At 39.0% G+C, this 17,010-nt stretch overlaps 1 long non-coding RNA gene across 2 annotated transcripts in view; it reads left to right on the top strand.

The window, feature by feature from the left end:
• LOC103478211 (uncharacterized) overlaps positions 1-17,010 on the top strand; it is a 46,290-nt gene that overhangs the window by 14,102 nt on the left and 15,178 nt on the right. For both annotated transcript variants that reach the window (XR_535757.2, XR_535756.2), the window contains exons 3-4: positions 8,950-9,061; positions 9,219-9,269. This is a non-coding gene — a long non-coding RNA (uncharacterized LOC103478211). The remainder of the gene's footprint in view (positions 1-8,949; positions 9,062-9,218; positions 9,270-17,010) is intronic.

Here is a 17,010-nt window from a genome sequence, read left to right as displayed (position 1 = left end):
TTTTGGCAATGTTGAGAGGTTTTATTTTGACTTTTTGCATTATTTTTTCCTTTAACCGGTAGTGTTTATAAAATAAATAAATAAATAAATAATTATGTGATCGGTATCGGTGATCGGCCCTCATGGGTGATCGTATTGGCAGGAAAAAACCTGATCGGCACATCTCTAGTATAAATGTAGCATTTGTTCATTGATATTATCATTTCTGCTAAATTTGACGTAATGGTTTTAGCATATATAAATTAAAAGACTTTAAATTATTTAACATTTATATGTAAGATTTTAAGGAGCTGGCAATTTTACTTTGTAGAAGTTCAAAGAACAATATTCATAGTCAGATTGGTTTGTGCATAGCTACAATCTGATGCTGTGAGTTTAATCTGAGTTTCAGCTCCGTTTGTTCACAAATACAAATTAGTAAAATGCAGTTATAGTTTATTGCTTTTTAGGTTTGCCAGTTAAAATACTCCCCCTGTCCTAGATTTCACTAAATCTAACACAGAAGCTGTTAGAGGTGCTGATGTATTTAGCAACAAAAGGGGCCCCCAAGTCAGATTCTGCTCCAGGCCTCATACAGACTTGGACCGGCCCTGCATGATGTGGTAATCCTCTGCACTGCGCAGAGATGCGCAACAAATGGGAGATTTAATTAAATCCTGCTAATGTGGCTTTAGTAGCTCTTTCATTTTGTGTCTGTTGAATTTTTAACAAGGGGACACAAACTATTTTGGTTGATCGAGTTTCTGGACGAGTTTTTCAGATGTCCGGTGGCCGCGCGCATTAACTCTGTCTGACTAAGTGGACAAAGCATTTAATACGGTTTGGTGCTTAGTGTAACCGGAAAAATAATACTAGTAATAATAAGAAAGTAATATAAAATCAGCGTGATGCGTGACTGCTAGGAGAGCGCGAAAGCTCCTCACCGGGTTAAACCAGCACGATGAGGTCATCACTGGGTCGTTAACCACTAACGCACCGACCAACCGCGAACACAGACCTAAACTTTACAGGGAAGACAGGGCCAAACGCTGGGCAGCGTGTTGAGATGTAAACGCTGCATAATGTTTTGTTCACAAATATACATCATTCTCACCGCTCACTCAAAACACCACTGAAAGCGCGACTACAAGTTATTCCTGCGGTTCACGTGAAGCTGCGCAACCAGAGCTAACGCGGTGGGTTTAAACTCTTACTTTAATCAATAACTCCTCATAAGTGATCATAATTCCTCACAGGGGGTTGATGTAAATATCCATAGCGGTCAGCCTGTGTCCAGTTCGAGTGAAAGGAGGAGCGTGGGATCCGCGCTGAGGTAAACTTTAGACATCCAGCTGCTGCAGCGCGTGAGGCAACGCGCAGAGGCCCAGCGGTGTGATTGGTCCGGCTTTAAATGCATAAACTATAAACATATCTTCTATAAACATATCTTTTAGGAATAAATCTGATCTGACAGTGAAACACTCGAAGCAATAGAAGCACTTGCAATCAGGCTTAAAAAAAGGCGATTTAAAAAAAAAAAAAATTCACCCATGAGGACCGATCACCGATACCGCTCACATAATTATTATTTTTTTTTTTTCATAAACACTACCTGTTACATTATTTGGAAAAAGGAACCCTGAATTCACCTTAATTTAGACAAAAACTTGTTTTTAATAACTTTTTCCAAGAAAACTAAACAAAACAGGCATTGTGCAAATTGTACTGCTTTCGGTAATACTATCTTTAACAGACTGATAACATATGAAGGCTCTGAAGAGGAAAAAATAATGCAAAAAGTCAAAATAAAACCTCTCAACATTGCCAAAAGATTCAAGTATAAAACTTAACATTTAAAGGCAAATACAGGTTCCATTACAATAAACAATCCAGAGTTACTGAATGAAAACTTCCTGATAGCATGGTGGCTAGCTGATTACTGCTAGCTCTGAGTGGCTGTTTCTGACTGAGCGGAGTAATTATGCAGAGCAGGGAGGAGATCGATTATTTTTTCAGTGATTATCTGTCTCATGTTAGGACAGCGAAAGTTTTAATACGTATGTAAAATGTATTTTTTTAGGTTGGATGGTGCAGCTTTAAACAGAGGTTCGGTGTGAGAGTCACTACCAGGTGGAGCAGAAGCGGCGCTCCGTCTGTGAATAATTATAATAATAATAATAATTATTATTATTATTATTATTACCTGTAGCGTAGCAGCGGTTCAACAGCGATCGGCACACCTCTAATATATACATACACATGTACACACATATATACATATACATATGTATATATAAGAGACAACCGTCCAACTACAAAGATGTCCGATTTTGCACAGTTGACATAAATTAAATACTGACTGAATTTTTTTTAAGCCTTCTTATATGCACTTTTGTATCCAATTTTGTTAATAGTCCCAAATAAATTGAAAACAAATCCAACAATTTATGTTTGAATTTTTTTTTCTTGTTTCTCTTTCTACCAAAAACTGGATTTTAAGTCTGGTGCGTTGGCCTCAAGTAGCCACTTTTTTGAAGCAGAATTTTGAACACAGAGACACCATGATTTACTTATTTTGGGTATTTTAAAATGTCTTCCAATTTCAGTGTAAAATCTTCAATAGAACTTAGTTTATTGATTGTTGCGAATGTGTTTTTGCATTATCATGCCATTACCACTTGACTGTGGTTTCAAAACAATATCGCTTATCACAATAACTTCTGGGACAATTTCATCATCCAGCTAAATTTTTTATTGTGACAGGCCTATTTGTTTTAACTATACATTTAATTACAATTAACCAACTTAAATGCATTACAAAACAGGCCATATGAAATTGTCCTTCTGCCGGTAGTTCATCTAATTTACTGTCAATGTTTTATTGTGAAACTCTAGATCCAATTACTTACGCTTTTAATGTTCAAATTAAAAATAGTTAACCAATGTACTTTCCACTTTTATGCAACTAACTGCGGACAGGTGGCAAAATATTTTTTTACATATTGTAAAATTTGTGTTTCAGCATGAAGTTTCATCAGCCTAATTGATCTAGATTAAGAATTTTAATAAAACAGCACAAACCTGTCAATGCTATAATTGGTAGTAGAAAATGCTGGCTGTGAAACACATTGGAGGATGTTGTTAGTGTGTGTTACGTTCATAGACCAGCTAACTTCCTGCCTGCTGCTCCAGATGACATCCAGAACGGAGCGATAACCACCAGACACCGCTACTGGAGTGACACCACAAAAGTAGTTTGACATAAAAGCGTCTTATAGCTGCTGTAAACTGTAGCAATCAGAGAACAAGAGATAAGATAAAACATTCCAGCATTTAGCAGTCACCATTACTAGTTTGGATTGAGGAAACAAAAGACTATCAAGATAAAGACGAGCCGGTTTTTAAAAGGTTTGTGTTTCAGCCATTGACCTTTTGACGTCACACTCTTCAGAAAGCGGTTCACTCCACCATGACAGATGTCAAAACAACCCATGTGGGATACAGTGGCTTGTCAAAAAACAGACAGTTGGAAGCCTAATATTCCTTTTTTTGTTGTTGATTTCACTGTAAAAATGGCCATAGGTTGCTAAGCAGACCTGCACGAACAGACAAGTATCCAAACCAAACTTGTCATTTTATCATAAACCTTTTGATGCGGAAAGTTGACAGCCATGGATAGCACTTATGATTAGGACCGTCAGCCCTTGGTGTAATCACTATATGCAGCGAACACCTTTTACAAATAAGAAGATATACATATACCATGTATGTACACAGATGCAAATATTGCATAACGGAGAAGGTACGCATCAAATCATTAGTCAACATAGAGAGAATGCCCCACCATCATGTAGCATAACATGTACAGCAAAACTGGTTAGTGTCTAGACTTTTGTACGTTTTTAAGTCTACTCCGGTGTAAAAGGAAATACCGTTTATGACAGCGGTATAAATCATGTAACAGGTTTTCAAATCAACAAACAAGTCAGGATAGAGGAGGTAGGGGTCAGTTTCTAAGCTAGTGATTTTATAAGCTAGCGATTTTCTAAGCTATCCATTTCCAGTGGTATTTACAACTGGAAATGGATAGTTGTAAATACCACTACTAGGCCACTACTAGGTGAGCTACATCCACAGACGAATTAACTCAGCTTGAACAAGTAGAAATCATGGCTATGCTGTCATAAACAACCTGGAAAAACATTTGCAGTTTCTTTATGTAATGCTTCCATCTCTCATTTCCAATGTCCGCCATTCTGCCTCAATCTGATTAGGTGACGTAGTTATGAATGGTCAGTATTTTAAGCTTTACTCACTGATCTCATGACTGTCTTATTGTACATGGAAAGTAAAGTAAATTGGATGAACTATTCCCTTTTACAGTATTATTACATTATTTTGGTAATCAATTCAGTGATATCAGTGATGCAACAAATTCAGCCATTGAGTTAATCTGTTTGTGTATTAAAAGTGTCCTGAACATTAAAATAAGAGAAAAATCCTTTTAAATTCCGCTGTTTTAAAAATAAGAAAACCTGCTTCCATCTCTCTGGGACCAAATGGGCAACAAGCCCAGTTTGTTTTTCAAGCACCACAGTGTGAGTGCATAATTGGATTTACTATTAACATAATCGGACATCGTGAATGTTGCCTGGGATATTCCCTGGTGAGCTGCACTGCTCCTCTAAACCTTACAGAAGATCCCCTGAGCTACTCTTTGTCTCTCATTTCAACTAAACTGTTGTAGTAGGCTGCAATCATGGGTGGAAAGGGAGGGAGAAACATTTTTCTGAGAAGTGCATCAAAGAGGAATTTCAACAGTAAGAAGTTTGAAAGTCAAATGTTTTTCAACCATGTTTAAAAATTCTGCACCAAATCCCATTTTTCTCTGTTTTTGAATAGTGATGTTCTTGTGATTTTTGGCCTCGACAATCAGTGGACCACAAGACCCTAAAATGTGATTCAGTGACAGCAGTTTTTAATGTGATGAAGGATAGAAACCATTTAGCATAAGCTGCCCCTCCAAAACAAATATGCGGAAATTGTATTTGGCAATTGTATGATAAATTATGAATGCAACACGATGGAAGAACGCACAAAATTTTATGAACTGCGCTCACATTGTCCGAAAAATAGCCAAAACTAAACCATCTTCCCACCACTTCCTGTCGTTGTCTTTGTCGTTTTCGCCAGTAGTAACATCCGGCTGTTGATCACATGACTCGTGACGCCAAGACAGTATTTCCATCGCAGTTTTGTAAAGCACACTAATTTTGATTTGGCCGACAAACCACCGAAAACTAGCACGAAAAAGCTCGAGGGGTTTTTTTTCTTGCAATTTCAATTTGCTCTACTTTACGATTAATGGAAACGCAGATAACGACGCAGCTTTGCTCAGATGGAAATACGCAACTCCACATCATCATCAGCAAACATGGCTGTGTCTGTAAAACAGCTCACTCTTGGAAGAAATGTGGCCTTTGTGTGCTGAATTTGTATGTTCTGTTTGTGTTCCATAAATACCCTGCCTGAACCCAGGCCTGCCCTGACATACACACGCACACACACACGCACACACACACAGCATCCATATTAGATGCACCCCCTGGTTACTTCTTAATTAACACCTACTGCAGCCATAATGAATCGTTTTCCCCCCTTCCTCAAATCCCTTTGAAATTACGCAGGATTAAGGAAAGTTGGTAGCTAAATTGGTGTGTGCATCTGTAATTTAATTGCATCTGAGGCTATTAATTAATAAGGTTCCTCCTTTAATAGTTAATGTATAATTGCTATTAATTAACCACCAGTCCTGATAAAGTGTCACCAAAATCAAACAAAAACAATTAGGTTTTTTTTTTTTTTTTTTGAGGTAAGTGTCTTTTAAAAGCCTCATTATTAGCACTAGAGGTAATATACTGTAGTTAAAATGATAAAGAAGGCAGTGTAGATTTTAATTTGGATGAGGGGCGAGAGGAAAAACACAGCTGACATCCATAAGGGAATTACCATACGGTAATTATGGGATAAGCTCATTGTAACATGATAAATAATGCTGTGAATCTGTCCCCTCCAGTTAGCTTGATTCGTCTCTATGTTAGGTTGGACTTTAATTCCAACAGTTTTGTGCTGCGGTGAGTGAAAATAGTTGCTTCACAATCCTGCGATTAACACTGTGTGGGAACACTCCGCTGCCAACCGAGGCCTTCGTAACAAATATCTATTTTTGGAGCAGGTTGGTTTTATGATGTTAATTGATAGAAAATAGTTGCATAGAGTCCTTTTGTTTGACACCTACAATAAAAAGACCCAATCAGTGGGTATAAAACAAGTAATAAGACAAAACACAGTTCCAGACGTGGCCAACGTTTTACATACTCACTACTAGTTATGACGCTTTGCTAAAGTATTCATATCACTTGGTTATTTCCACACAAAGCGACCATTCTGAAATATGAATGCTTTGGTCTGAACTCTAACTTTCTATTGCAGCTGAAACATGAACCTTTGCCCCAAGACTTTGAGCAGTTGCTGTCCAGAGGTGGGTAGATTACCCCAAAAAAGACCCAAGAGTAAAATTATTTATGTTTATTTTTACTCAAGAAGAAGAAAATGAAAGTAGTTAACCAAAAAATTTACTAAAGTAAAAAAGGCAAGTGCTGACCGTAACATCTGATGAAAGCTAAAAATCAAAGCACTGACAGTCATTACTTCATTGAAAATGTCGGTGACAGATTGAAGAAATGAAAATGAACAAAGTTCCAGATCATTAGGAAGAAAACACAAGCTTTTACTGCTTCAGAGAAAGCAAGATGTCATTGTTTTAAGTGTTTTTCCTTCCCAACATGCTTACTTAGTCTCACTTTTACTCTTGTCACCGAGTTAACAGTCGGTTTGCTTTGTCTTGAATTTCCAGATGAAATATCCACAATCCCCATCTACTGACAACTTTAACAATCTCTCATTTTCTATAGTGTGTTTTGTTGATGGGAATGAACCCCCGAGTATGAAAACGACAAAAGTTTTTGTCTAATGAGACATCAGCTACAGGAAAGAAAAAAAAAAATCCTAAAATACAACACAGTATTGGAAGTTATTTTCACCTTGGTTCACTGTGGCAAGACGCTCCAAACCAGCCGCTGAACAATTACAGCTTATTAGCTTCGTGTCAGTCAGACCTTTTGGTGGCGATACATCTTCATTTCTTTCCTCTCCGTGTTCACCCGCCTGCTCAGCTCTCCCTTCCCCAGACAGGCAGCGATGTGCTGCGAGTCCACAGGGACCTGTGGAATATTTCACTCCGCCAGCGAGGCACCCGGTGGGAATACGGGTTGAGACTGTGCAAGTATGTATCTCATTAGTTCAGTTATGTAATTTGGAGCACTGATAATCCCCCCAACACTGCTAAGTTGCGCACCTCAGAAACAAGAGTCGGAGTTGTCAACATGCAGCCAAGTACAGCCTAAGCTGCTAATTGCTGGTTGTAGTAATGTGACTGGTAATATACGCTACAGCCCTCCATGGTATTAGCACAGAGCACTTCAGCACAAATTGTGAATGGCACATATTAATAGCTATCCGATCAGGTATTACTGGCAATGAAAACAATGATAGCTTAACGTGTGCAATTCATTTATTGAATCCTAAAAGGACAGAAAATTCATGCAGGGTTACTGGTTTTAGTAAAATTTTACAATTTTGTCTCACAAGAAAGTTGTGTTGTGTTTAAGCGTGCATTCACAACATCCCTGTTTATTTCACTTTAATCAAACTACAGGCCTGTTTGCCTAGAAAGTCCGGTTTGTTTGTGGAGGTGTGAATGTGCAATCAAACTCTGATGTGGACCAAAAAAGCAAACTAGGTTTCAGATTGATTAAAGTGAATTCTAGTGTGGTTCGAATGTATATGTGGATTCAAGCAGACTGGAGAATGCTCTAAAAGCAGGAAGCGGACCATAGTGCAGGGCATTCTGGGTAAATACAACCAAAACAAATGTACTTGTCTAGCGCTACAGGGAGAAATGACATGTAGTCTTTTCCCCAAAGATATTAAAGAAATCCTACAACCTCTAAAGTCTGACACCACTCAATTTTTGTTTCCATTTTGTGAAGAAGGAAGTTGTGCTCTGTGTCTTCTTTGGATGTTATGTCATTTCCTTGGTGCAGTTCTATTGCCTCTTATGCTAGGATTATGTCATCTTCATTATGGGTTTTGTTTTGGGGCATTTATTATTTATGGTTTACATGCTCCCTTTTTTAGAAATATTTGAGTAATCTTCAAGATGTCTCATATGATCCCCAGCTTTACAACTCTTAAGTCTCATGTACTCCAGGTACTCCGGCTTCCTCCCACAGTCCAAAAACATGACTGTTATGTCAATTGGTCTCTCTAAATTCCTCTTAGGTGTGTGTGTGTGTGTGTGCATGGTTGTTTGTCCTGTCTGTTTCTGTGTTGCCCTGCGACAGATTGGCAACCTGTCCAGGATGTACCCGAAACGTTTGCTGGAGTTAGGCACCAGCACCCTCCCGACCCCACTAGGAACAAGAGTGTTAGAAAATGGATGGATGGATTTATTAAATGTCGCTAAGTAGCATCATCTCACAATCCAAATTGAAAACTGTAATTCATTTTTTCCAAGACTGGATCATTATAACACATTATTCACCGTCTAAGCAAAGCATCATCGGGCTATCCGCAGGTGCCAAACTTCTGACCAATTCACCAAAGTTTGCTTTCTTTCTCCTTGTCCATCTCTACTGCCTAGTTTTTACTTGTAGGGATTTAAGTGATCAAGCTAGCAGCATGTGTGATGGGGAAGACTTAATTTGGTGTGTGATCTGCTGTTATTAAAAATTACAGACTTCCTCATTAGTCAGTGAAAAATAAATAAATCACCATCCAAATGTTTCTACTCCATGATGCTCACTTTCATTATTAGTTGCTTTACCACAACATTTTTTTCCTCCACAGCTTCTCAGCAAAATGAATAGAAAACTGTAAGCGCTCAGATCGAGTTTGACTTCTCTTCCTGGCACATACGAAGAGGACAGCGAAGAGGTACAAGCGAACACAGTGAACCCAGGTAATATGAGAAATCCTGTTTTTTTCTTCCACTTGTTAACAACTGAGCTCATTAAATACATTTAAAACTTGCGCGAGTAAGAGGCCAGTTAGAGTTCCACATCACACCACCTGTTCAACAAAGCTGAAACATGTCTCAAGGCAATTTTTTTTAACAGCTACCTTCCGCTGCCAGAACATATTGCTCATCCTACAGCACTCTTCTTCAGGTAATATGAATTGCGAAGATAAATTCTACAAATCTTTGGCTTGTTTTACAGCCTCACTCGATGTGCTGTTGACCTGACATAAATGGGGAATGCTGCGTGCCACTGCTTTTGCCGTCAAGAATATGGTTGGAGTTATAAGGATTATTACCATGAAAGTGTTGACGGATAGTATATCCCGTTAACAGACTGACGATGCCATGCTTAATGAAATATCTGAGTCATGCTTTGGTCAAAATTACGCCGGGATTAAGTACAACAGCCCTCCTCAACCTGCTGCCATCAGTCTTGTTCAGACAGACAGATTTGGGAGACGAAACTACAAGTCTCTTGTTCTTCCGCATGAGTAACAAAGTAACACAAAGGTAAAGTAAAGAACAAGTAACGATGACAAATAAATAAATCACTGTCCAAATGTTTCTGCTCCACTTTTATTATTAGTTGCTTAACCATAGCAATTTTTTTTCACAGCTTCTCAGCAAAATGAATAGAAAACTAAAGTAACAAAGAACACATGCAGCAACTTTTTAAAAATTTAGCTATTTTGGTAGGTTTTTTTTTTTTTTTTTTGCTTTTTTTTTTTTTACATGAATGCTAGCCATTTTATTTCTAACACAATAAAAAAAGTTTTCTCCAGCAGTATTGAATATCGTCACCTTCCTAAAACAATGGCCGGAGAATTTTTTTTTGTGCCAAAGGTGAGTTTGGCAAAATAATAAAAAATTGAAAACATCCATCTCTTTATTTCCAAAAGATGTTTTACGCAAAAATATAACACTTTGGGCCAAAAAAAAAAAAGACTTGGGTCATTACTTTAGGATGGTGATATGTGATGTATGTACATTTTTGATAAAGTAATCCAAGTAGTGGTTGAGTGAACCTAACAGAACATGTAAAACCCTTAAAATAAAACTGCTCTTTCATGGCGGCTGTTTAAATTTAGGTAAAATTTTTGAAAACCAACGTTTAATCTGCACACTGTCGGGAATTATCTCACATGAAGAAATTAGTTTTCACGAAATCACCAGTGACAGTCATCCTTCTGGTACCATTACCATCAATACTTTGTACAGATCATCCAGAACCCCATGTTGTGCTCTCTTCTTTTCAACTCGTCTCACAGGTTTTCTTTAGGACTAGAGTTGGACTTTTGTGGAGGAGAAAAATCAATTATTTCTGTGTTGATTTGGTTCCTCCACCAGAATTGTTTTTAAAATCTCCTAGTACTTGAGAGTTTGTGATGCCATGGACTTCAGGATTTCATGAAATTCTAATTTTGAACTTGGAAAAAGTAAAAGAAAAGTCATTTTTTTACATGAGCTTTATGGGGGTGCCAATAATCGTTGCAGCACTGATTTTATTAAAGTGATTTCTTGATCTAGTTGGCAAGGCTATCCTTTTCCAAATATTTTTAAAAATGAGAATGTTACAATATGTCTAGGCTGTTTCTTTGGGCAGCATGAATTTTTAGCTAACCAAAAGAATCTAACACTCATTTTGTTTGACATCTTGCTCAAATAAAGAAAAAATGGGAATATGTGTTATGACAAACACAAAATACATAACTAAACAAATGGAAAAATCTTATTTTATGCATCCTCTGTATGCGTCTTCCCAAAGTAGATTAATACAACCTACTAGAAAAAAACATTTGTAGGACATCAATTTTATTTTTTAAAGGCTTCAAAGGTTAATTGTCAGATATTTCATTAGTACAACAAATGAATCTATTTATTTTTACCCACACACATACATTTAAACCAGGCAAATGGATTTGTTTATCCAGGAAGGTTCAGTTGACTGTGGAGATGAAGACTTTGGCACACAGCCCTTTATTTCAGCATCAGTGTGAGGCCTTCAACCTTACCTTGGCTTTGGTAAAAAAGCAAGAGCAGAAAAAAGGTGTCAGTATCATGGATTGTGACACGCCATGTCCAATAACAAGCAACAACATAACATCATTTAACCTCTACAACGCACGTATTGATCCATCTTGTTGTTATCGCGGCGCGATCGCAGCTGAGGGCTCGGCTCAGCTTAGCTTTGGGGGCTGCTTGAATCCATCCCACTTTATTAGTGAGAGACAAAAAGAGGCCAGCCCTGCTGTTTTTGAGCCTTGTCCTTGGGCCATCCTTCTTCCCAGACCGCTGCTGTGTGAGCAACACTTAGAAGATATGTGGCCGTCTGTTTCCTTGAGATGTGTAAATGTACAATAGCAGGCATGAGATATTATCTTTGCACTCTGGCGTAGATAGTGCACACAACCCCCTTGATAATTTACCAAAGACAATATCTATCGCAGTGCTGAGCACGAAGAAATACACAGTTTTCTTTGGAATCACTAGTTACGTATCCAGTACAAATGTACGTAAAACTTTGACAACATTCCGCTAATGTCAAAGAAACACAATTTTGCAATTGCAGTGATCCCATTAAATAAGAGACGCAATTAAAATCACACATTTGTTCGTACAATAAGTCATTGAAAACATGCCGCCCCATCATCCGCCAACTACTTCCTGTCTTCTTTGTGGTTTGCACCAGTGGCAACATCCTGTTGTTGATCATGTGACTTGTCTGATAAGAAAAGAAGGTTTCCATTGCGGTTTTGTGAAATAAATAGATTTCGACATGGCCAGAAAAAGACCTCATCCTAGTGTCAAAACTTTTTATCAAAGTGTGAAAAAGATGGAATGCAAAAATGCTATTCAAAGTTCTCAACAAAATGAAACAAAAAACAAAAAAAAAAAAAAAACAAAACATTGTAATAGTATAAGATAAAAAGTTAGAATACTTACTAAAATTAAAGATTAAATGTCAAAACAGCAAACATTTAAACGTCTGAATCAATTGCCGTTTCAAAACTGGACTCAAATACTACCTATATTCCTAGAAAAATTAGCTAAAATACTGCATTCATTAGAGTTGTTGTTAACTTTGTGTGTGCCATATAACGATGCGTTGCTATAGGCAGAGCCATGATTTTGTAAAGCCAGCGTGAGAGAGATCAAGCACTGCAGCTTTTGAGGTTACGGCTAATGACCGCGGCTGTGATATTCTTACGCAATCACCACAGTTTTAATAGCACAAATAAATATTAAAGCAAGCTGTTAACATACTTGGGGGGGAAATATGCCTGAGTAGCACCTTGTAGTCCATTGTCAAATATATTCTAATTAGCGGGGAGAAAGAGAGCAAGGAGCACAAAATGAGCACAATGACAGAGCCCGAGCCAAAGTTATCAAATTTGCTGCGAACACTGATAATAGATATGTATGCTAAGGAAAATGGCGCTTTAATAGAGTTTTTAACTGTAGATCTAGGATGGAAAATTGGACATGCATTCTAATTGAATACCTGGTTGAAAATGCACCTAGCACATGGTTATAAATCATCTGGAATCAGTTTTCTCGAACTCCTCTCCCTCTCAGCCACTTTACAAACACAGAGCAAGGCTTTTTCAGCCCCTGATAAGTGTTAATAAATTACCTGAATTTGAAAATTAATGGCTAGCCGCCTGCTTGGGGGAGATATCATTGTGTTTCATGAATATTTTGATTCTGTGATTAGATCAAAATGCTGTGAATTCCTAAACAGGCTCCATGCCCAAGCTCCACTGATCATTAACTCTTCCGTTCTTAAAAAAAAATAAAAAATTCTATTCCATGCAAATGTGCTGATATGGAATAATTAGAACGAGTATTGCCAGCATTTTCCCGCTGTAGCATTTGCATGACTTTAGATCTCTTCCAACTGATCCGCTGCAAACTGAGAGAAAATGTAAGTTTTTTTTTCCCCTCTCTCTCTCATTTTGTGCGGCAGCTCCTCCAAAAAATTTACCTTGCCAGGAGAGATAATGGCTCACATTGTGATGTTAAAGAGGCTTGTATTTACAAAAAGAAACAAAGGCGACGTGGTTGCCAGCCCTGCAGGACATTGATTAGGCTCTTCCTGTCATTTTCTATTCACACACTATCAGCCATGTTCCAGCTCATTTGCTTTTTGTGAGCGATATGGATCAGATGGATCTCGTCACATTGTCGCAGCATCTACAGGTACGGAGCGTCACGAGGGGGAAAAAAAGCGGATTGTCAAACTTTAACCTGATGTATTCTGGTTGCCATTTGCTCCACATGGAGCTGCTTTGTTTGTTTCCCTGGGTTTTGCTTACTTCGTCACACAAATTATTTCCACAGTGAGACGCAAAAACACACCAGAAGGCAGCAGTATGTTGTGCCTGGCGAAGTATTCACACCTATTGAACTTTTCCCTGTTTTGACATGTGACATTCTTAACCCTTTCATGGGAATTTGTGTTAAAGATCAACACAAATTTGTGTGAAAAAAACCCACACCGTTCCCCCCCCACTTGAAGCAATTATTTTTTTTGGTCTGGTTCTCCACCAGTTCTGAAAAACGATTGCTTCTTCATCTTTGCAAAATTGTTCTAGCTAAGTCAGAGTACCTGGAAAATGTCTAAAATAGTTTGAGTGTGAGACACATTTTCAATTGGATTCAGGTCTGCACTTTGACTGGGCCACTGTAACACATGCTGGCTAACAGCAGGTGGTTTGATTTCAACAAAGATCTTATTTTCATTGCATGGAATAGACTACAAGATTTTCTAGACAAAAAAAGGCAGAAAAAGTTTTTCCAAAAAAGTTAGGAAACTCTACTGCAGCTTTTATCAAGACAGACACTTTGCCACTTTCTTTCATTAAAAAATACTGCATGTTCAAGTTGTTTGTAAGTAGTTAAAAAAACTCAAAGCAAATGTATTCTGTGTTTAATGTTGGAAAAACTGGATGACCCCGGAGTATTTAAAACACTTTGGGATTCTGGCCCAATTTGCAAAACGTTTGGACACCACTGGTTTAGGCGAGAGATCAGGTGGTTGTAGAAATGAATAGAAGTCAATGGAAAGTCTCTACAGAGAAGACAAAGAAACAACTTATGTATGCTATATAAAGAGGACCACTGTCGCAAAGTTCACCAACAAGGGGAGGTCATTTGTAGAAGTGAGGACATTTTCCTGTTCCTTACTTTTGTCTTAGGTCTACTGTGCTCTACTGGTTAGGTTTAGAAGTGTGGTTTGAGTTTTGGTTAAGGTTAGGATTAAGGACTGACCAATAATGGTCAAAGTTGTGGAAAATGCAGTTGCTAAAATGAATGGAGGCTGCTTTCATGGTGTGTGTGCGTGTCTGCATGCGTGTGTGTGTGTTTGTGTGGGGGGGGGAGGGCGTGTGCGCGCGCGTATTTGTGTGCGTCACCTTCCTAAGGCCCATTTGTTTCTATTAAATGAGAAAAAGCCTGAACTCCATCAGAAGAAATGTTGCCTTTTGGTTAGGAGTTTGGGTTAGGACTAAGCTGTGAATTGAGTTTTAGGTTAAGTTTAGGTTTGGAATGAACTGGGCATGGTCAAGACGTAGGGTGAAGGTCAGGGATAGGCTATGAAAACCAACAAAAAACGAATGGAAGTCAAAGGAAAAGTCCTTGTGAAGATAGAAAAATGCAAGTGTGAGTTTGTGTTTGGGGATGATTGGGTGGAGGAAAGGGAAACGCGTATGCACAAGAGGGGGTGTGCGCGTGTGTGTGTGTGTGTGCGTGTGTGTGTGTGTGTGTGTGTGTGTGTGCCCAGCAGCTGCACAGGGCCCAAGGGACAACCCTGTGTAGATTGGGTCTCCTCAACCCACAGCTCATTAGTGGAGAGTGAAAGGAATCCACACAGATGGCTGTCAACGTTCAAAAAAAGTCGGCTGCCTGAGACATGTCAATTGAGGTTTAAGTTCCTTCTGCTCATCTCGGTGACACTGCAGTATCCCAGCATTATCTGTTTATTCTAGCCCTAAAAAAAGTGCAACAACAAAGGAGCCCGGCGACATCTGAAAATGTGTTTTCTAATGAGCGCTCAGTCTACTGAACAGGAGCCCGCACTTGTCATTCATCACCGCAAATTACTCGTCCTAACTTGACATGTTTTCAGCGCCACAGATGACGGGCTTGTCTGTTCCGCAAACGCCGAGGATGGTCACCGCTTCCACTGGAGATGCGGCGCCGAACGGTCCGGCAAGACGGCCCGCGGGAAAAAAAAAATCAATTAGATTGTTTACCTGTCAAAGTTGGAATGCAGGACATGCCACTCATCATTTTTACTCCAACACTGTCACCTGCTCTCCTACTGTTATTCAATTAATGCAGCTGAACACGCCGGTGGGATACGGCACGGGGTTTTTTTTTTTTGTTTCCACTGACCGTATTAGCTCTTGGTATTCATGGATTCACTTTGAACCTCAAAGAAACTGGCAAAATAATAAAGATAAATAAATAAAAAACTTTCAGGACCCAGGTCCACCGGTGGGAAACCGAAAACAAATGCAATAAAAAAAATGTAAAAAAGTATAACGTAGCTGAAAATGAATTCAGCACAGTTGCGTATGGCTACTTTGAGCATAATGAAACATCGGAAGCAGAAGGTTGAACTTTGGAAAGCTGTGACACATTGCTGTAATGCATGTTCAGCCTAAGAGGTTTAAAGAAAGAAACTATTGGATCAGAGACTAAAAAGCTGCCTCCATCGGGTGGGAAAAGCTGCGGCAACTGTACAAATTTCCAACAGCTGTTTTCTGACAACGTTCAAATCAGGTACGTCAACAGAACCGGCTTGTAGAACAAACTGTTTGTGGATTAGAGAAGATTTAAAAAAAAAAAAAAAATGAAGAAAAAGCCAGTAAGGAAAGAAAGCTGACTTGCTGATTCACTGGGGAGTAGATTAAAAAAGTTGCCCCGGACCAGAGATGCTACTTTTCAGTAATTGTACATAACCCCGATGTGAACGCCACTTGAGCTGACCTACTTGTGAGGCTCAGAAAACTTTTTATCCTGCAGCCAAGTCTAAAAATAACCCTGTGGCCAGTTTTAGATTCATCTCAATGGTAACCCTGACAGTTCAGCAGAGTGCCAGTGACAGAGTTCTGCTAAGCGGCGTTAGCAGCAGCAGCAGGATACGGCTTAGACGCTCATCACATCAGTGGTCAACAAATCTGCTTCCTAGTTGAAAAATTAAAGCACAATTAAAAGGGCATCACTTTATTTTATACTGAACATGCAGTCAACATGCACACATTAAGGAACGCAATTTTGTTTTTCCTTTTATTGCTTATTCGATACGAACAGATAAAAGAAAATCCAATGCCAGTATCACACTGTATATCGACACGTTGCATGTACCGTATTTTCCGCACTATAAGGCGCACCTAACAACCTTCAATTTACTCAAAAGCCGACGGTGCGCCTTATAATCCAGTGAGCCTTATATAAGGACCAATATTGAGCCACAACAGGTCTAGCAACTAGTAAGCAGCCGCCAACTTCCTTTTTGCCCGTAGAAGAAGAAGCGTGCGGTTCATGCTGGGATAGCTGTCAGAACGCTGGTTTGTAATCTATTAATAAAGTTTGACTGACCTATCTACCTACCGACCGTCTAGAATAGCGGTTCTCAACATGGGCGGTACCGCCCCCCAGGGGGCGTTCAGAGGACAGCAGGGGGCGCTGGCGGACATTTTTACAAAAGGGGGGCGCTGGGATGCCTTTGGGGGGCGTTTGGTCGAAGGTAAACTTTACACCTTAAATGCACAACAATGCCAGTTTAGACTTTGAGCAACTTGGTAAAACTGTATTGTGTAACATTAAATCATGCTTGGCTGCAACTGTATCGATGACAGCTCTTCTTCTTCTATTCAGTGTTT

This window comes from Poecilia reticulata, linkage group LG16, assembly GCF_000633615.1.
Source record: "Poecilia reticulata strain Guanapo linkage group LG16, Guppy_female_1.0+MT, whole genome shotgun sequence".
NCBI classification, from domain to species: Eukaryota; Metazoa; Chordata; class Actinopteri; order Cyprinodontiformes; family Poeciliidae; genus Poecilia; species Poecilia reticulata.
Note: the sequence above shows the minus strand (reverse complement) of the source record. Positions and strands in the feature narration are given on the sequence as shown.